We start from the raw sequence: 23165 nt of genomic DNA on the forward strand, positions 1-23165 counted from the left end.
CAAACATCCCGATATAATACAACTGTTGATAGAGCAGCCGCTTTAAGGGTTACTGTAACGAAGCTCCAACCCCTGTGCAATCTCTACAATATCGAATCCCTGTGCTTGTTTTATAAATACTTTAATGGAATGTGTTCCCACAAACTCGCAGCCCCCTCAACGTAAATATTCCCGCCGCAAAGTCCCACATTCACCGGAGACGTCTTCCGTTCCCGGATAGATTTTTATTCTGAAAATATATTCTTCCATACGTTTAGACATATAGGCATCTTGTTCAGGCAATCATATACTACATTCTTAATAGTAGTACAAACCATATACTACATTCTTAATAGTAGTACAAATCATATACTACATTCTTAATAGTAGTACAAACCATATACTACATTCTTAATAGTAGTACAAATCATATACTACATTCTTAATAGTAGTACAAACCATATACTACATTCTTAATTGTAGGACAAATCACATACTACATTCTTAATGGTAGTACAAATCATATATTACATTCTTAATAGTAGTACAAATCACATACTACATTCTTAATAGTAGTACAAATCATATACGACATTCTTATTCGTAGTACAAATCTTATACTACATTCTTAATAGTAGTAGAAACCATATACTACATTCTAAATAGTAGTAAAAATCATATACTACATTCTTAATAGTAGGACAAATCACATACTACATTCTTAATAGTAGTACAAATAATATACTATATCTTAATGGTAGTACAAATCATATACTACATTCTTAATAGTAGTACAAATCATATACTATACTCTTAATAGTAGTACAAATCACATACTAAATTCTTAATACTAGTACAAATCACATACTACATTCTTAATACTAGTACAAATCATATACTACATTCTTAATAGTAGTACAAATCATATGCTACATTATTGATGGTAGTACACATCACATACTACATTCTTAATAGTAGTACAAATCACATACTACATCCTTAATAGTAGTACAAATTATATGCTACATTCTTAATGGTAGTACAAGTCATATACTACATTCTTAATAGTAGTACAAATCACATACTACATTCTTAATAGTAGTACAAATCATATGCAACATTCTTAATGGTAGTACAAATCATATACTACATTCTTAATACTAGTACAAATTATATACTACATTCTTAATGGTAGTACAAATCACATACTACATTCTTAATGCTAGTACAAATCACATACTACATTCTTAATGCTAGTACAAATCATATACTACATTCTTCATAGTAGTACACATAATATATTACATTCTTAATGGTAGTACAAATCATATACTACATTCTTAATACTAGTACAAATCATATGCTACATTCTTAATGGTAGTACAAATCATATACTACATTCTTAATAGTAGTACAAATCATATACTACATTCTTAATACTAGTACAAATTATATGCTACATTCTTAATACTAGTACAAATCATATACTACATTCTTAATAGTAGTACAAATCATATACGACATTCTTAATGGTAGTACAAATCATATGCTACATTCTTAATGGTAGTACAAATCACATACTACATCCTTAATAGTAGTACAAATCATATACTACATTCTTAATACTAGTACAAATCATATACTACATTCTTAATAGTAGTACCAATCATATGCTACATTCTTAATGGTAGTACAAATCATATACTACATTCTTAATACTAGTACAAATCACATACTACATTCTTAATAGTAGTACAAATCATATACTACATTCTTAATAGTAGTACAAATCACATACTACATTCTTAATACTAGTACAAATCACATACTACATTCTTAATAGTAGTACAAATCACATACTACATTCTTAATAGTAGTACAAATCATATACTACATTCTTAATAGTAGTACAAATCATATACTACATTCTTAATGGTAGTACAAATTATATGCTACATTCTTAATGGTAGTACAAATCATATACTACATTCTTAATAGTAGTACAAATCATATGCTACATTCTTAATGGTAGTACAAATCACATACTACATCCTTAATAGTAGTACCAATCATATGCTACATTCTTAATGGTAGTACAAATCATATACTACATTCTTAATACTAGTACAAATCACATACTACATTCTTAATAGTAGTACAAATCATATACTACATTCTTAATACTAGTACAAATCACATACTACATTCTTAGTGGTAGTACTAATCATATATTACATTCTTAATACTAGTACAAATCACATACTACATTCTTAATAGTAGTACAAATCACATACTACATTCTTAATACTAGTACAAATCACATACTACATTCTTAATACTAGTACAAATCATATACTACATTCTTAATACTAGTACAAATCATATACTACATTCTTAATGGTAGTACAAATTATATGCTACATTCTAAATGGTAGTACAAATTATATGCTACATTCTTAATGGTAGTACAAATCATATACTACATTCTTAATACTAGTACAAATCACACACTACATTCTTAATACTAGTACAAATCATATACTACATTCTTAATACTAGTACAAATCATATACTACATTCTTAATGGTAGTACAAATTATATGCTACATTCTAAATGGTAGTACAAATTATATGCTACATTCTTAATGGTAGTACAAATCATATACTACATTCTTAATACTAGTACAAATCATATACTACATTCTTAATGGTAGTACAAATTATATGCTACATTCTTAATGGTAGTACAAATCGCATACTACATTCTTAATAGTAGTACAAATCATATACTACATTCTTAATGGTAGTACAAATCATATACTACATTCTTAATACTAGTACAAATCATATATTACATTCTTAATAGTGTTACTAAAAAAAACATTGAAGAAAACAAAACAAAAGAAGAAAATTCTAATATTTATTATCGTCATATTTTAGTTGTTGATTCACGACGTTTCGGCCAACTATTCATCTGACCCTCGTCAGGGCGTTTCCACGACGTGATAGGAACTCTGAATCGCTTGACTGCCTTCTCAGCAATTACTACCTTCCATAGTTGTTGTCGTCTCACCACGTTTTGGCCAACTAAGCCTCTGGCTGGCTTTGGGTAGGATGAAAACCGCTATCTTCAGACAATGCTCACCTGGAACCGTAGAGATTCAACGTCTCTATCCATTGCGTCACGGACCTTGAAAGGTGATCAAGGTTGGATTGTTTGTCTTATAAATCCACTTTATTTAGGATGTTATCTTCTATTGCCTGGTCCGTACCGAATGGTATATATATTATTTAATTAATAAACAACTTAAATATTAGAATAATATATATATATATATATATATATATATATATATATATATATATATAATTTCAACGTTTTAAATTCACTCAGACAAGAAGGATAACTGCAATGAGACTTTGTACGAAAAGCAAACAGAAAAATTTAACGCTATGAAGAATAATATACTAAACAGAAAGACGAGACTCATCTCTACAGACTCTACTACTATTAATATTACAAATAAGCGAAATAGAAGATGGTAAGACAATTAAAGAAAAAACTAACCTGATAAAGACTTATTCGGCTATATTGCAATAAACCTAAATCAAAATTGTTATGATTTAAGTTAAAAACATCAGAGAAATTCAATAATTTTAAGTTACGTAGAATAAACATAAATTAAATGTTAACTTAATGAAAATGTTTGTAATATAATCTAGAACACAGTTCATTGTTTCACATCCTTTAACATAAGTGGTGTTTGTTTTTTTGTTGTTGTTTTTTTTTGTTGTTTTTTTTATAGTGGAACGTTTTTTGAACTGTTGTTACATCCTAGGAACGGTAACCAGCTCCCTGGAGTAATAAAATCAATGAAACAATCATTTCATTGACGTCATATCAGCCGCTTACATCAAGAGGCTGATATGACGTCGGGTATAATCGGCTGTCCGGTGGTTGAGTTTTCATTGCGTTGTAGCGGGCAACGCCCATAATCAAGTCGACCCTAGTGATTCATGTTTGACGTTTCTATTGTTTATTTTCCCCTGGGAGCTGCTTGATGTTCCCAGGAGGTTACAACAGTTTCAATAAACGTCCCCACGACAAACTAATTAACTCACCCTGAGTTCACGACTTACGGGAGTTACAGGTGTTACAGGATGATATTTATTTATTTTTTTTTTTTTTAATATGACCTTACGCTTTCCAGTTACGGTGAATTTCAATCGTAATTTAGGTACTTGTACAGTTTAATCAAGACATAAAAAAATGTAAATATAAAAAAAAGGTTATATTGTACGTATCCGTTTGGGACTGAAGCTCCCCGGAAAAAAATTCACTCAATTTTATCGAGTAGTTTTTTTTTTTCTTTTTTTGTTTTTTTTTTTACAGCAAAAAACATGTTTTTATGAGAGCGCGTTGAAGTCAGCCAATTTGGACTCCTTTGAATACGCCAGGGGAAATAACTCCAGTTAATGCGCCGACACACCCTCCCCATCTTTAATACTAGTTTTTCTTCCTAAAAATCCTTTTGCTCGGTATCATAACAAATAGTTTTTTCGCTGTAAATAAGAAACTGCTTGACGAAATTAAGTGAATTTTTTTTTCGGAAGACTTCGTTCGATAACGGATTCGTACAATATAACCTTTGTTCGATATTTTCATTTTTAATGTCTTGATGAAACTGTACAAGTATCGTAATTTAGTATAAATATTTATCTTTTTCCTCTTTCTGCTGCTTTCCAATATCTCCTACTAATTGTTTCGTCCTCTAAAATTCTCAACGAAAGTGTGCACTTACTGCCTCCTTTTTTTCATACCTGACACAAAAGAAACGTACTAGCGCATTAACAGTTGAATAAAGAAACTGTTTTGTCTTAATTTATTTTACAGCCACTTCTAAGAAGTTAAAAACTAATTCTCGGCCATCTGCCCTATCACGAAAAGCATTTTATTCCATGTGAAAAAAGGAAACCCTTGATTTTACCCTACGTTGCTCTAATATTACTTACATATACGTGAACATACCAGCAGTTCTGTATGAGAAAAAACAACAAGTTGATAATCTGAAAAGACAGAAAAGATAATTAAATTACAAATAATGTCTGGTGAATTTATGGGTTAAAAAAATTGTTGAGCAGTCCATTATATTTTACCTTCAGAAATATTCATATATTTTTTACGTATATCTAATATATAAAGTAACGCTAGTCTCTTCTTAGATATGTAAATACTGAATTAACTTTATTATACAAAAATCAATACTTAATTCTATTTAATGGTAAATAATTAACAAACAGTATGCATAAAATACATCAGAAATATAGACATTAAAAACAGTCACCTTCATTCAAATATATTTATAAGGAATAATATAAAATATATGTAACGTGTGTCGTGAAAATCGAGATCTATAACATTATAGTTTTTTTAATAAATAAATCAAGTATTGAATAAACATTTTCTACTTTGCGATAAAATATATTTCTCTGTATTTCATGTTATACAAAGTGAAACCCTTACTAAACAGTTACAGCCAAAATTGAGTTCTTCCTGGAATCAAGTTATTTTGTACAAATAAACTTCAATTGATGGTTCACTTGTTTAGAAAGTAGTATTCCCGAATGTCCATGTTGTTTAGTGGCAGCTCTTTGATATAGAACAGGGTTCTCCAACCGGGTCCCGCAGAACTTTGGGGTCCCTTTAGAGCTTGCGAAAAGAATAATTAGGCTTAGATGATGATGATGATGATGATTATTATTATTATTATTATTATTATTATTATTATTATTATTATTATTATTATTATTATGTCTTTGCACATACGTGCAAATACATTTTTCTTAAAGTTTCAAACCTAAATTTTGTTATAAATGTACAGAAATATTTATTTAGACACATGTTACAATTTTGAATAAACAGGAAATAGGTCCAGTTATGTGTTTCAACTAGTTTTCAGAAAAGAAAACTGTCTTTTTTTCTACAATATTGTCAAAAATTTTGAGAAAAACATTTTTTATATCTGAACCAGTTATAAAAAAGATAGCGCTTGCATTTTGAAAGAAAAATAAATAAATAAGTTTATAAAAATATTTTCTTATGGGTGGGTTCATTAGGACACACTATTATTCGAAGGATTCAATAAAAATAAAAACGTTTGAAGACACTGGTATGGTAGGACAGTTAAATACTGAATAGTCTATACTGTCACAGAACCGTAAATACCCACGGATTTTTGTGTGTCATCTCAAAAATAATGTGCATTAAAATCTTCAAATTATTCCTGAACAAAAGAGGGTCATCATAGCCGAAATCAGTTCAAGTTGAAGCTATCATTAGACTGTTAGACATTCATGACTTGAACTTGATTGACAAGTCGTTATAGATGGAATCTTATTCGTCACAAATATGATTGAATTAAATAAAAGATTGTAATTTGTTTAGCGATTCTCTAAGTGGATGCCTTCAGAGATTGTCATACTGGGTCTGAAATAACTTCTACTTGTTAAATCATCTATCATCTTTGCGTTGTTAATAGTGTTTTTATTTAGCGAATAACTTACTGTTTTTGTCCGATACCCTGATCCAGTAATATGAGTCATCAAAGCCCAAATCAGAGTCATGCCGAAAAAGAAGTGTGTCAGGTGTATTTACAATTTTAAACGTCGTAAGCGTGTACTCACTATTGAATGGCGATAAAATAAAAACTGATAGGTGTTCTAAGCTGACACTTGGTGTACAAGTCTAACATTGACTGAAGTTTATTTGTACTAAATATGATTGGATTGTAAAGCAGATTCTGAATTTTATTAATGAGTGCAGTCATGGAATTATTTTAGAGTAACACTGTATTTACATAGTTGTGTAAAAGTAAAGTAGGCACCCTTAGTCGAGGGCGAACTCAAGGTTTTCTATTTTTTTATCTCCTACACCTGTTAGAGAATGGATCAAGAGAGAGAGAGAGAGGGGGAGGTGTGTAAATTAGATTGAGACACGTAGACCGGAAGTCAAGATCAGCTGATCGGATTGCGTGTGAGTCACGTGATCAGGTTAGCTGAATGGTGGAGGTTTGGTTTGGATTTAGAAGAGGACAGACAGCTTCACCGTTGTCTCCTCCTCTTCACTGGGGGAAGAGACGCTGACCTATGTAGAACAGAACAACACAGGCCAGAGATCCACTTTCCATCTTCTGCGAGACATCTGGAAAGTGAAATAAGCTATAAAACCAATTCCTTGTCTTCATCCAAAGCAGGTACCAGGTCTCCCCTCCAAGACGATATGATTCCAGATGGATCAACATCTAAGAAGCAGAAGGTATGTCTGAAAATATATGTATCATACACACACACAACTGCATATGAACAAATAGACAGAACAAATAGACGATCACATGACATTAACTCTGACTAGACGATCACACACAATCCCCTTTATGATACAACAAATATATAATATACATCATCTTTTCTAATCCCTTATGAGAGATAACAACGCAACAACACACCGAAGTGTAGGATAGAGCGCAACCTCTTTCCTAGGATTACGCAACTTACTCTTCATCCTCATCTTATAATGCCAAGTATTTAGAAAAAGGGCATAAGTAGCATTTTTCTTTTAATCTTTGGTAAAACTTAACCGAGGATTGAACTCGCTTTGTCAGCTCATTACCGGATACTTTAACTATTACACTAACTAGTCTGCTTAGTTATGTGGTAAAATATAAACGTGCACCACAACTGTCATAAACATATGAAGCTGTGTAAAACATAGGAACGTATTTATTTGCAATGTGTGGATGATGTGAAAGTGAAGAAATGTATACAAATCCTTTGAGAAGTTATTTGGGAATCACATTCTTTTTTCATCACGAACATTCTTCCTCGTAGCTACCTGTAAATAATGAACAGAATACATTAAATACGATTTCATCTGTACAACACAACACATGTTAAGATAAAAGAAAAATTTTCACATCAATCATTACGCGTTGAGTTTGAATTTTTTAAGAAAAATTAATTTAAGGCAGTATCCTTTACAAATAATAGCATCTTTATTAATTTAAGACACTGGTATTGATAGAAGTTCAGTATTTACCCCCGTCAAACCAAAATATCAACGGAGAATCCGGAGTCAGTTGAAGTAGTTTATCATTTGATTTATTTTTTTGTTTTGTTTTTTTTTTTTATGGGGGGGGTGTTTTCTTTTGATATCTTCAACTTAACCCTAACCCTAAGCTTACCCTTCGCATGCTTAATGTAATTTGCCTTTTTACAATATTTTGCGGTTTTCACATCGTAAACTGCTGCAGCCACATCCAAGAGGCGTTTGGGATTATTCGTTGATAATTAGAACTGACTGGATACGTGCTGTAATCCTCTGGATACCTATTTATTCAAAGTATCACTGTTTTTACCGAAATTTATTCTGACTTTTCAAAAAAACATGTTTTTGAAAATATTTCGAAAAAGACAAGAAATAAATTAGTTAAGGATCGGAGAAATAATGATACACAATGAAGTCATTTTTAAACAGAAAAGGTTATAATAAAACGTTTCGTTACATTTTTTTCAATTTGGTAATTATGTAAGTAATTCTTTGGTTATCATCTCATTAATAGGAGATGTGATTCCGCATGGTCTTCAGGCTCATCAAATCGTAAGATTTTTTTTTTATGTATGGACATCTAAAAGTACAACAAGGAACGATAAAATTGTCGGCCTAGTAAAAACGACATTATTCCATTCTCGTCTGATGTAAACCAGTTTTCTATTCCTGTAGACCATCTACTAGTTGGCCAGTCGTGCACAAATCCAAAGAGCGATTGGGGCCTTCTATCATGTCCGAAACAGACACAATGTTTAACGTGCGAGATCGGAGACGTGCCGCTGTACAACGCATGCTCTCTACCGATCCAAATGATGACAACAAGATATGCTGAAGAGTGTGGTGGTTCGCTGGTGCCATCAGTTGAGCACTGGAAACCTCTGAGTGTGGCAACAGGACTCGAACCCGGCCCACAAGTCCAAAGAGACCCATGCTTGTCTTCAGGCGGAGTGCAACGACTTTGTACCTTTATCCCACTGACCCTCCTCCTCACCTGACCTGAAACTCGCTGGATTACTTCGTTTGGTCGTACATCGAGAACATCACTAACATGACCTCCCAGAGCACCAAAGCCAGGCCGATCGCCGCCATCCGCCGAGTATTCGCCGAGCTCCCGGGCCCGTATCGAGACGGTGATTGAGGCTGAAGAGAGCCCCATTGAACATATGTTAGCTCTACTACATAATTAAGTTACCTGAATTGATTTTCGTTTCAATAAAAGGTTTAAAACAGGTCTAATCAAAGTAATGCCCATAACGGCGTGTGTAAAACTAACAATTTTTGACATCGTCCACACGTTTATTTAAATCAAGGGGATTAATTCCGCTGAGTGTGAAGTCCTACTGATTATACGAATACGAAAAGGTTCCCACATAACGGCTGTGAAACAAAAACTGTTGGATCTTTATGACTGAAATCTGGTGGACAAGTCAGATCGGTAGATTTCAGCAATATTTGTGAATGCCGCTAACGATCCAATGGTTAGGACGTTTTAGATCACTGTATATGAAGGATTCCCTACTGATGCTTTGACATGTAATTGTTCACAAGCTCATAGCAGAACAACTGGGGGAATGCCTGGAATTGTAAATGTTTGTTCGTCTTAACCTAGTTTCCCACAAAGCAAATAAACTTAGAAGTGAGTATGCCAATAATAAAGTGCCCTTGCTCTTTAAATCCTGTCTGACAGTGGGAGTAAACAAACCCTAAAACCTTTATCTATGCACCTAATGTTCCATTCGTATAAACTTGACTGCCTACTAAGAATTTGAATGTCTACTAAACACTGTCCATGAGTATTTAAGGTCTCTTTGTACTGCCTTTTTTTTTCTTTCCTTTTTTCTTTCTTTTTTTTTTTTTTTTTTTGTTCAGGATCAACTGGCATAAATATGCTTTCCCCATTTTGACTAAATAATAAAAAAAAAACGTCGTATTCGCAGCCCAAATAAGATCCTCTCTGCATCGCTATGCCACACTGACTTATACAATGAATGGTGCACTTTCCCCGAGTGATGTTACATGTATAAACACCACTAAGCTGGATACTCAACCAGACTATGAATTCGTGTCTTGAAATCCGGTAAGACCAAGTGATCACAAGTAAAAATATGCTATAACACAGTTTTCTAGTCAATTAATTGAAAATTTATGTTCTTCATTTCTTTATTTCACGTATTTCATAGAGAGATAGAGGGGGGGGGAGTGAGAGAGACAGACAAGAGATGTAATGTTAGTCCCGAGAGACGGATTTTTAGCTTCAGTGATTTAAGTAAACTGAAAGAAAAAGAAACTAATATGTGGGTTAAAGTTTGAAAATGTGATAAAACAATCGTCAATCCCTGAAGTTTCTGTGATTTGACTCTGTATTTACGGTATTGCTATATAATAATGTTTTGCTTATTATTATTATTATTATTATTATTATTATTATTATTATTATTATTATTATCATGATTATTATTATTATCATCATCATTATTATTGTTATTATTATCATTATTATTATCATTATCATTATTATCATTATCATTATTATTATTATTATTATTATCATTATTATCATCATTATTATTATTTTTTATTATTATTATAACTATTATTACTATTATTATTATTTTCTAATCATTATTATGATTTTTTATTATTATTATTACATTATTATTGTTATTACTATTTTTATTTCATTACTATTGTTTATTTAATTATTATTTTATTATTATTAATAATATTATTATATGATTATAATTATTATTATGATTATTATTTACTATTATTATAATTTGTTATTTTTATATTTATTATTATTATTATTTATTATTATTATTATTATTTGTTATATTACTATTTTTGATTTTATTATTGTAATTTATTAGTATTATTATTATTTATATTTATTTGAAAATTATTCATTTTTATTTTTTTATTATCATTTATGATTATTATTATTATTATTATTATTATCATTATTAATTCTATTATTTATTATTATTATCGTGATTATAATATTATTTTTATGATGTATTATTAGTATTATTCATTATTATCATAATTTATTATTTATTTTATTTTATTATAATATTTATTATTAGTATTATTATTACTTTAATTATTAATATCCTTATTATTATCATTGTTGCATTGTTGTTATTGTTATTATCATTATGATTATTATGATTATTATGATTGTTATTATTGTTATTATTATTATTATTATTATTATTGGCTCACATGGAGCTTTCACACAAGTCAACAAACGATCTGATTGGAAACATGTGGTGTTCTTTGGAAGCTGAGTGACAACAAGTCTTCCCAGACGTCCAGCTCTCTCCACCTCCTTCGATAGCATTTGCAAATTCATTTGCATCATCGCAACAGCCTATTATTATTATTATCATTATTATTATTGGCCTGCAAGGAGCTTTCACACAGGTCATCAAGGATCTCTCCTTAAAGACACTCTGTGGTATTCCTTGGAAGCAGAGTGACAACAAGTCTCCCAAGGTTTCCAGTACTCTTCACCTCTGACGATAACATTTTCAAAATACTTTACCTTATCGCAACAGCCGTTTATCATCGATTTCTTGCTTATAGCGGCCATTGGTCTGCACTGGAATTTGAGTGGCAATAAGCCTTTTCAAGCTCCTAGTTCTCTTTGTGCTTGTCACACAGAGGTCTGATCAGTGCTCTCTCCTTTGTTTTTCTATCTTCCCTGACCCTACCCGATTATTTTACATCATTCTTCGGTGGAGTGGGGCGGTCATGGAGCAACGGAGGGGGAATAAAGAACAAAGATATACAACTTTAATGTGCTGGGTTCCATGCACTGCTTCTTAGCATATTTGCCAATGCATATGGCTCATGTGTATTAGTTTCCGCATTCCGGGGTATTTCTTAATATTTTAGCCGTTTTAATTATTGCTTTTCGTTGTATTTTTCCAGCCATTTTTCTTATTCCAATTTCTTCCATTCGTTTTTCAAAGTTTTTCGGAATTGTTCCGAGTACTCCTATTATTTTAGGTATTATTTGGATTTTCTTCATCTTCCATATCCCTTTCAGCTCTCTGGCTAGCTCTGTGTATTGGTTTCGTTTTTTTCTTTTTCTTCTTCTTCTTCTTGTTATTATTATTATTATTGTTATTATATTTAATAAAATTATTATTTAGTATTATTTTCTATTATTATTATCTTTATTATTATCATTTTATTATTATTGATATAATTTGTTATTATTATTAATTTTATTTTATTATTAATATTTATTATTTTTCTTTTTTCTTTTTAATATTTATTATTATTATATTTTTATTATTAATATTATTATTATTTTATTATTTTATTTTTATATTATTATATTTGTTATTATTATTTTTATTATTAATAATATTAGTATTTATTATTAATATTATTAATATTATTATTTTGGTTATTAATATTATTATCAATATTATTAGCATTATCATTATTGTTATTATTACTATTTTTATGACATTATTATTATTATTATCATTATTATTATTATTATTATCATCATCATCATAGATGAGGAGTCGTAATTTGTGTATTTATTATTTTGGATGACTGCTATCCTCATCTTCAACATTCCTGTCCTATCGCAGTTAATTACCAGAAGAAAGCAAGAGGATGACTTTAATGAAACTTATAGGTATGCAGCTTCAATGTTCTTGGTCCCATGTAGCGCTGTATGTTTTGTCTCTGAAGCAGTTTGGCTGGCCTACGCTTCTGGTTTTTATTTAATATTTCAGCTGTTTTCGTTATTGTTGTTGGTTGTATTTTTCCAGTAATTTCTCTGATTCCAATTTCTCCCATTTTTTCAAAGCTTTTCAGAACTGTTCCTAGTGCTCCCGTTATTATAGGTATCATCTTGATTTTCTTCATCATCCATATCTTTTTCAGTTCTCTAGCTCTGTGCATTTGTTCCCTTATTTCTTTTTCTTCTTCTTCTTCTTATTATTATTATTATTATTATTATCACTAATATTATTATTATTATTATATTTTTATTATTAATATTATTATTATTTTATTATTATATTATTGTATTTGTTATTATTATTTTTATTATTATTAATAATATTTGTATTTATTATTAATATTATTAATATCATTATTTTTATTATCAATATTATTATCAATATTATTAGCATTATCATTATTGTTACTATTACTATTTTATGACATTATTATTATTATTATTATTATTATTATTATTATTATTATTATTATTATTATTATTAGAGATGAGGCGTCGTAATTTGTGTATTTATTCTTTTGGATGACTGCTATCCTCATCTTCAACATTCCTGTCTTATCGCGGTTAATTAACAGAAGAAAGCAAGAGGATGAATTTAATGAAACATCTTGAAACAAGAGTTATGAGATGAGGATAACATTCTGCAGAAAGAATAAATGCACAAAAGAATAATAGGTTTAATAATGTAAGAAAAATAACAGTCAATGACAATTTGCCGCAGAAAATTAAATGTCCACATGTAAACACTTATCGTAGAATATACAAATTCAAATTATGCAACTTTAAACTTTGTATATGAGAATAACAAACTTTGAACTCATCCATTTTTTATCAACTTATCTCTACATAATTCATGCTCGAACCATAAATAGCGATCATTATTTTTATGAAAAGCAAATTAAATCCTAAAAACTAACTGTTTATATCAGGTGTTTCCCTGTATTATTTTTACATGTCTTCTTTTTCTTAACTATAACGTTTTTTCTTGAAATTGTTTTTATTACAAGGGGAGGAAATTCTGCATGTACAAATAAAGACTTTTGTGGTTATTTTAAGATGGGGTCCATATTCATACAATTCGAATCCGATCAACGTCTTTTCCTGAAATATATCAATAATTTATATTGTACTGTGTAACAAGGATCCCTTAAAAATCGCCAATTCCAACGTTTGTATGTCGTGATTTTTCTCATTATTTTCCTCTTATTCTCGTTTTGGTTATGTCGTCTTGGTGATCGCTGAATGCGCGATCACTGGTTTACAATGATATAAAAATAAAAATAATAAAGACTCACAGGAGAAAGCACAATCTCTCATACACTGTGTATAAGTCGGTTGTATTATGTGTGCAATATCGTCAGGGTTAAATAGAGCCCCAAAACGTCGTCTTTTGAAGCATCATCTTCGGTCAGTTGATCACCTCATCTCCTCGTCTGCTAAATTTTAGCCCGGCGGGTTCCGTATCACAAACTATCGAAAACTCGTCAACTACCGTAATACAACTCTGACTCCTAAATATATTGACGAAAAGCCGGAAATTTTTAAACGTCTCGTGTTTGGATTAAGAGAAAAATTACTCGCCTTATCGATAGATAGCCCAACGGGCATAAAAAAATATACCTAACCTGGGTCTAATGAAATATGTTTGGAAACTTCGCAAGCAACTGCACCTGAACATGCAAGTGGTTTATATTCTATATATTTAGTATTTTCCAATATGATAGAGATTTTATTGTGAAAATAATTAATTTATTTTAGACTATTTGGAAAGCCCCACCTTGCCCAGTCATAAAATACACCCGAATTTAATCTGTGTAGATTCGTATTTATTATTACAGAGTCGATTCTCTATTGTTTGATTTGAATACTATACATTACAATATCTGCTAGAAATACCGGATTGCGTCAATTTGGTCAACATGAATTTCAGATTAATATCAGCTCGTCATCGTAAAAAAAATCGTTGGTTTCTTTATCAAAGATTTTTAATCCAAACTTGATTTCAGAATCTTTTCGAATTCTTTCCTAAACGCAGGATGGCTAGTTTGACCGAGCGCATTCTCTCTCTCTCTCTCTCTCTCTCTCTCTCTCTCTCTCTATCTATCTATATATATATATATATATATATATATATATATATATATGTACGTGTGTGTGTGTGTGTGTTACTGATTTCCAGAGTTTAAAAAATGACGCTACAATCGAAACATTTAACGCTCCAGCTACGTTCCTTAGAGTTTGAGCTTTCGACAGATAGATGCGAAGGACTTTAAATAAAAGATCTTCAATCTATGAATGAATTTGCGCTTACACAAAACTAATAGAAATATGTCGGCAAGTTTAAATGAACAGTTTGCATTTCAACTTGCCGACATATTTCTGTAGGTATTATTGATTCATCCAAACAAAGATTCCACTCGTTATAAAACATCACTGGTGTATAATTACTATTTATTATTAATTTCAGTGCAGGTATCCACACATTAAAGGAACGGATATAACAGCTAGCGATCTCTCAACAAGAGACAACACTACATATCAGACCGAATCACATATGGGGCAACACATGGAGCAAAACTCAACTGCCACAAAAATAAGACACAACAAAATCCTCTACTGAAGCAAAATATTTTTTAGAGAAAATGGTGAAACGTATCATTGCTCTAGAAATACGGTCACAAACAATAATGGAGAAATTGCTGGCAAAAACAGACAGTTCAGATAAGAAACCCAGCAGCAGGTGTAGCTGCCATTAAGTAATTTCTACATCCATAACATCAGAGGATTCTTCCTCAAGAACAATCAGAACAAAGTCTCAATACTGGAATAACTGGTGGAAGAGTCAGCAAATAAAGGAAATACAATATTTTTGTCCTCACAGAAACATTTAAACAAGGACATTTTAGATGCAGAAATAAGCATACATAAATTCACCATCTTCAGAACAGACAGAGAAAACAGAAGTCATGGTGAGGTAGCTTTGTATTTAAGTAAAGATCTGCCTGCAAATGCAGAAAACTATTAAGATTCTCAAATGGCAGTATATGTAAGAAAAAACTGACCTCCTGATAACTATGTTTGTAGAGCCCCTAATAGAACAGAAGTAGCCTTCAAAATAAAAAACACGGCCGCTATTATATAATCTGCAAGTAGTACATGAATCAGAATTATAGGGGACTTTAACTTTCTCATGATAAATTGGCCGTATTTGAAAATATCAGAAGGAACAAATTTTGAACAACGGCAAGCAGAGGAATTGCTAAACATTGCAGACAGAGCAGTTCATAACGATGCCTACAAGACAAAACAACACTAGATCTACTATTCTAAGACAATCGTGGGCTTGTCCACTCATATTGAGTCACTAAAACAGTGATGCGAGAGTATTACTTTATAAAAGTCATAACCCGAGTATACCAGCATTTCAGAGGAACCTAAAAGATTGAACACATCCCGGGAAATCCGTTAAGCATGTTCATTTTCTACAGCAAGGATACAGACTGTGACAATCAGAAACTGGAGACTTCGACTGAGTGATTCTCTTCAATGAGGAAAGCTTGGATGAAATACTCAAAGCCTTCCGGAATAAATGCGCTGAAATCTGCAGAAGATACATACCAATCAGGTCTGCCAAACCTAGGAAAATAAGAGCAATTCACAGAGACAGAAGAATCTTAATAAAAAAGATGGCAAAAACTAAAGCCAAGCTAAAATAGGTCACTTTTACCAACAATAAACATAAACTGGAAAAGAATCTTGAATCAATAGAACTTAAACTTATCAAATCACATGATAATAAAATATTAAAAGATGAGTTAAAAACCATATTCAACATCAAAACAAATAGCAGATTCATCTATGCATATGTCAAGAGGAAAAATAACAACACCCCAACCATAGGACCACTAAAGACAATTATTGGAGAATTAGAAAGTGCAAAATGGTGACGATACTCAATATGAAAGCGTCTTCAATCCACTTATGGAAGAAATGGGACTCAACAACCCAATACAATTCTTCAATACTGTACTAGAAAGAACAGATCAACTGTCAAGTGTAAAGGTTACAAAGACTGATATAATCGGGGCCATTGATAAAAACTCGCCTAACTCAGCAGCGGGACCCGATGGCTTTTATGTGCAACTTCTGAAAAATTGCAAACACCAGCTATCCTTTTCACTACAACTGCCCTGGAATAAATATCCACAACATTATATGTACCTCAAGCTCTGAAGTGTGGTATGATTACACCAATGCACAAAGGAGATAGTAGAGGAACAACAAAAAATGATAGACTAGTAGCGTTGACATCACATTTAATAAAAATTGTCGAAAGAACAGTGCCATATAAGATTGCAGACTTTCTAGAAAACAAAGGAGCCATCGAAAAGGGACAACACGAATTTCGACAGAGCCGCTCCTGCTTGTCACATGTTCAAGATTAAGATAACGTAGACGTAATTTATATATAAAATTCGCTCGCTTGGAATTTGTGTTTCATTTTTTCTTTTTACATTTTTTACTCTTTAGCACCTATTTTTTTCGTTTAAAAAAACTCGAATTTATTGCATGGATATAAATACTCTATATGTCAAGTTTCAAGTCTGTAGACAAAAAATTAACATAGTAGTTCGGCACACACAAAGACAAGGTCACTTCTATATATGTGTGTATATATGTGTGTGTTGCTGTTGTTGTAGTAGTAGTGGTAGTAGTAGTAGTAGTAGTAGCAGTAGTAGCAGTAAAATAAACGCAAAAGATAATTTAAACATTTGATGGCTTTAAGGAAAGACTACTATTGTTAACTGAAAATAAGTACCAGGCGTCCTATTTTAATCTTAAATAGTAATTTTATAGCCATATATTTTCGGATTAGGCACATATTTCCAAGGATCCATTGTTTTGTATACGACTCTCTTTATATTGATTATGTTAACTGAATATCTGGAATGAATAAACACTGATTTCTACAGCATAATTTTTTTATTATATAAACTAACAAAGTGTTTAGTGCTTCTATTCGGGGAAACGGCCGTCGAATTACATTTAAAAGACTTTGAATTAATCTGGATTTTATCTTCTTAGGAAAACCATTATCTGAATCTGAATAGAATCATATGAAACGAGAACATCTAGACCAACTAAAGGGTTTCATGTGCTATCTCATAAAACTATATCGATCCTAAAATAAAAGTGTGACAATGAATATTTATACTTACCAGATCCGAAACACCTGCGATAGCTTGCTTATCGAGCTGTTATTTGCAAGATATAGAGATCTCTTGTGCACTGTTCTGGGTTATATAAGGCTGGTGCAAAAATAATGCCGTTTTATTATATATTGTAAACGTCAAAAGACGACATTATTTTTGCTCCAACCTAATAGTAGGTGTTAATAATTTGCATTTGGGGGAAGAGATCCGAAATAAACATTTGTGATATGGAAGATCGTTTTGGCAGCTTTATGAAGGTGGTTCCGGTGTTGTCTAAACAAATGTTCTGTCTCAGTTTTATAGATTTTTAATCTATTACAAAAGATAATAAGCCGTACTTGGTTTGACTCTTAGGTAAGTGCATTTTATTATCAAATGTGGAAGTAATATATAAAAGTAATATATAAAAGCAATATATAAAAGTAACATATAAAAGCAATATATAAAAGCAATATATAAAAGTAATATATAAAAGCAATATATAAAAGTAATATATAAAAGCAATATATAAAAGCAATATATAAAAGCAATATATAAAAGCAATATATAAAAGCAATATATAAAAGCAATATATAAAATATAAGTAAATATATATAAAAGCAATATATAAAAGTAATATATAAAAGTAATATATAAAATATAAGTAAATATATATAAAAGCAATATATAAAAGTAATATATAAAATCAATATATAAAAGCAATATATAAAAGCAATATATAAAAGTAATATATAAAAGTAATATATAAAATATAAGTAAATATATATAAAAGCAATATATAAAAGTAATATATAAAAGCAATATATAAAAGCAATATATAAAAGCAATATATAAAAGCAATATATAAAAGTAATATATAAAAGTAATATATAAAATATAAGTAAATATATATAAAAGCAATATATAAAAGTAATATATAAAAGCAATATATAAAAGCAATATATAAAAGTAATATATAAAAGCAATATATAAAAGCAATATATAAAAGTAATATATAAAAGTAATATATAAAAGTAATATATAAAAGCAATATATAAAAGTAATATATAAAAGCAATATATAAAAGCAATATATAAAAGTAATATATAAAAGCAATATATAAAAGTAATATATAAAAGCAATATATAAAAGCAATATATAAAAGTAATATATAAAAGTAATATATAAAAGCATATACCATACGATAATAATAGTATTTTGTAAGAATAGTTTTCTCATCTAGCCATAAGCAATTACATTTCAATACACACAAACATACTTTCTCGGCTGAAGAAATTGCAAATGACTACAAGACACCATCCTGAAATGTATTTAGTCCATTTGTACAAGAGTTGGTCAGGACATCTTGACGAGGATATTTCGCCCTACAATCTAACTCAGATCATATATTAAATATATTAAAAGTAATATAGTATTTTAGGATTACATAAGGCTAATAATACCATACACAACACACACACACGCACACACACACACATTTGATTGACCCTACCCTTTCTTCCTGACTGCAACCTCTCTCTCACAGACGTAATGTTGCTAGTCTCAGTCTTTTCAATAAATACTATTGTGGCATGTGTTCTTCAGAATAGTTTGCTTTTTTATTACAGCTTGTTTGACTCGTTGGTCTAGTTGTCTTTATCAATTCGCTATTGTAATGCCTCATTGTATTACAGTTTCATACTCCAGTAGCTTCTTTCCAACGACTGCAAGTTTGTCGAACTCTTTTTCTGCTCACTGTTTTTTATTCTACTTTACTCTTTTCAAAACTAAGGTCAATAAGCATCTCCTGTCTTTGCAATAAGCATCTTTCGTTCTTGTTAGCTCATTACATCAGGTGGCTCCGTGTCTTGTCAAGAGCGATTTCCAAAATATATATATATATATATATATATATATATATATATATATATATATATATATATATATATATATATATATATAAATTCTCGTTCACATGCACCTTTCAGGATAAAGCTAGAACAAATAAGGTTGTTCCGTAATCGTGTCTGGGGAGTCGGCTAATTTCAGTTAATGTTTGTAGATGTGATATCTACCGCCTGCATACCAGCAGTAACTATCTTAGTTGTATATGATGCGTTGCTTGTCACATTGTAGAATGTAGAACTGGATGAAAATATAAAAATTTAAAAAAATCGAGGCATAGTCAATAGATTGCCCCATGGCCCATATCGTTAGGTCGTCAGTATTGCACACTTCATGAGTGCGACGACCTGGGTTCGCGCCTATGTCGGAGCACGTCACTGATGAGATGCAGTACATCGAAACCCACTTTGGGCCTGGCGTTGTCCGTTGTCGATGCAATTGCTCGATTCTATCTAGTTCTGGGTTCTAGCTTTATCCTGAAAGGTGTATGTGAACGGGAATTTATATATCTATCTCTAATCTCCTCTTAATGTCTAATATATATATATATATATATATATATATATATATATATATATATATATATATATATATATCGGTTACTGGAATTCAATTGACAAAAGGAAAAAAAAACTATGTCCACACTCATAATTTTGTTTATTTTGAGATTATTTTTAGATAGATTCGCACAGTTTTAGTTTTCTGTCTTACGCACGATTTGCAACTAATAACGGAAAACATTTTCTTTTGCTTTTCTTCAGAGACATTCAAAATGAATTTAAAAAAAGAATAGTGTTGAAAATGGACTAGCTGATCAAGAAGGATAGGACGAGCGGCTAGTCAAAAAATACTACAGACTAACTTTAAAGATGATAATCAGCGAACCCAAAAATAAATCATGACATCGTGTTGGAAAGTCCTCAATTCGTCAACTTAGATATATATATATATATATATATATATATATATATATATATATCTTGCTCTCTCTCCCTCTCTCTTTGTCAAATATATATATATATATATATATTAATCCATTTAAATACTTTACCGAAAGAGGTACATGTAACTGTGTTATTTTATACCATTCTTAAAAATTTATGTACACTAATTCTATATTGTAAATTTATCATGCAATTTGTTCCAAATGCTATTTATCTATTAAAATGAAGTCGCAGCTTTTACTGAGAAAACTTTCCTCTGCAAACATATCCCAAAAATATTAAGCAGAATTTCCATGAACGAAATGTCTTTCCAAGACTCTCCCATGAGTCGATCACGTTACCACAACACAGCTTTTTGATGGCTACAACTGCATCCTATCAAAATCGAAAGTTAATAAACGCTTGCGCTAAACCGTCATCATGAGTCATCAAATTTAATTTTCAATTCACTTATAATACACACCATCATTCCTGTGTCAATTTATTAGTTTGATTAACTCTTGTCCTGCAGTGGGTTTCATGAGTGATGGATGATTGGTATATGAAAAATAAGTAAATGCTTTTAATAAAGTGCTTTTTAAATCAAAATTTCAGGTTCTAAAATAGTGTTGTTGTTGATGATGATAATGATGACAATCACGACGACGATGATGACGATGATAATGATGGAGATGATAATGATGACGACGACAGCAATGATGATAATGATGGCAATGATGGTGACGATGACGCTTATGATGACGATGCCGATGGTGATGATGGTGACGATTATGATGGAACAAAACAGAAGATTATAAGCATGGCGTTTGGAATGGTGAAACTGATGAAACCTGAAGAAATTTTGGAGAGAAGTAGAAAAATGACGAATGGGATGAGAAATACGTCAGATAGATTGGAAGACCTTGAAAAAATTGTGGTAAATGCTTGCGATTCCTAAAATTAAAGATAAGAATAATAAAGATGTAAGTGCACGCAAATAAAAACGAAATAAACAAAATGAATGGATCTTAGAAAAAAAAGAGAAAATAAAGCATAACAAGAACAAACATTAAAGTATGAACAGACGCTTGTAGAAAACAAAGAATAGGAAGTAAGCAATTAAGTAATTGAGAGACGTATTACAAAAGAGAGCCATAAACAACGAAAGTAATCCATTAAGACGGGAAGAGACATTAGGAAGAAAGGAAATAAAGAAGGAAAAGAGACAAAGAACGAACGAAAAGAAAACGAAAGAAATAACGTAAAGTAAGCTATTAAGAGGTGAAATGAAATAAGAAAGAAAATAGGTAAAGTTATTAGGCAGTGAGGGTGACTAAGAAAGAGCGAAAAAAAAGGAGAAACACATAGAAAGCAACATGGAATACGTATTTAAAAAAAAAAAGAATTATTTGAGAAAAGGAAACAACTAAAGTAAACTATTAAAACATGAAATGATTTTTAGGAAAATAGGCAAAAACAAAGACAGAAAAATTGATAGAATAAAAGAAAAAGAAAGTAATAAAAAGACAGAAAGAAAGAAGTAATAACAATAATGCATTCATAGGAAGGAGAAATATTCGAAGGAAATGAGGAAAGGAAGTGATTTACATTAGAGAAAAGGGACGAATGCAAAACGAATTGGAGTTAACCATAAAAAACTGAATTGCAAGACGCAAGCTCAGATGATAAAATAAGTATGGGATCAAAAAGAAATGGAATTGCACCAATAACGCATGCGAATCTAAAAAGAGGAATTCAGAGAATGCCCATTAAAAGGGGAGAGTCAACCAGGAGGCTTATTTTGAGTGGGAACACAAGCCCTCGCGCATCATTAAAAAGGCTCACAGAATATACGAAATGACAGAGATAGATTCCACGGAAGTATGGGTTTAAGAATGAAACAAAATACTTTTGATATCTGCATTTATAAGGACTTCTGTGTGAAGTGACTAGTCTTCATTTCAGAAAGAAGATTGGTATTATATACATCATCAAAATTGACGGCAGGGAAAATACAGGCGGAAACAACTGCTAGCAATGCCGTGCATAAATAATTACATCTCTACTTTGATTCCATACGACGGTATACATCATGAATTAGGAAATATATTACTTGCTTTCTTTACGCATGTCTATTTTCTCATCTCACCCTCTCTCTTATACACACACACACACACACACACACACACACACATATATATATATATGTGTGTGTGTGTGTGTGTGTGTTTCTTTGGAAATGTACTCTATTTCCTATTAATATATACCGATCCATATTTAAGAAGCTCAAT

The 23165-nt window shown here is 30.8% G+C and overlaps 1 long non-coding RNA gene across 1 annotated transcript in view; it reads right to left on the reverse strand.

Moving 5' to 3' along the window:
• Window positions 1-3322: 3322 nt before the first annotated feature.
• Window positions 3323-23165, reverse strand: part of LOC145276806 (uncharacterized) — a 196937-nt gene continuing 177094 nt past the window's right edge. The window contains exon 3 of the long non-coding RNA XR_013868016.1: window positions 3323-7870. This is a non-coding gene — a long non-coding RNA (uncharacterized LOC145276806). The remainder of the gene's footprint in view (window positions 7871-23165) is intronic.

This window comes from Euprymna scolopes, chromosome 5, assembly GCF_053919585.1.
Source record: "Euprymna scolopes isolate OS-2025 chromosome 5, ASM5391958v1, whole genome shotgun sequence".
Classification (NCBI taxonomy): Eukaryota; Metazoa; Mollusca; class Cephalopoda; order Sepiida; family Sepiolidae; genus Euprymna; species Euprymna scolopes.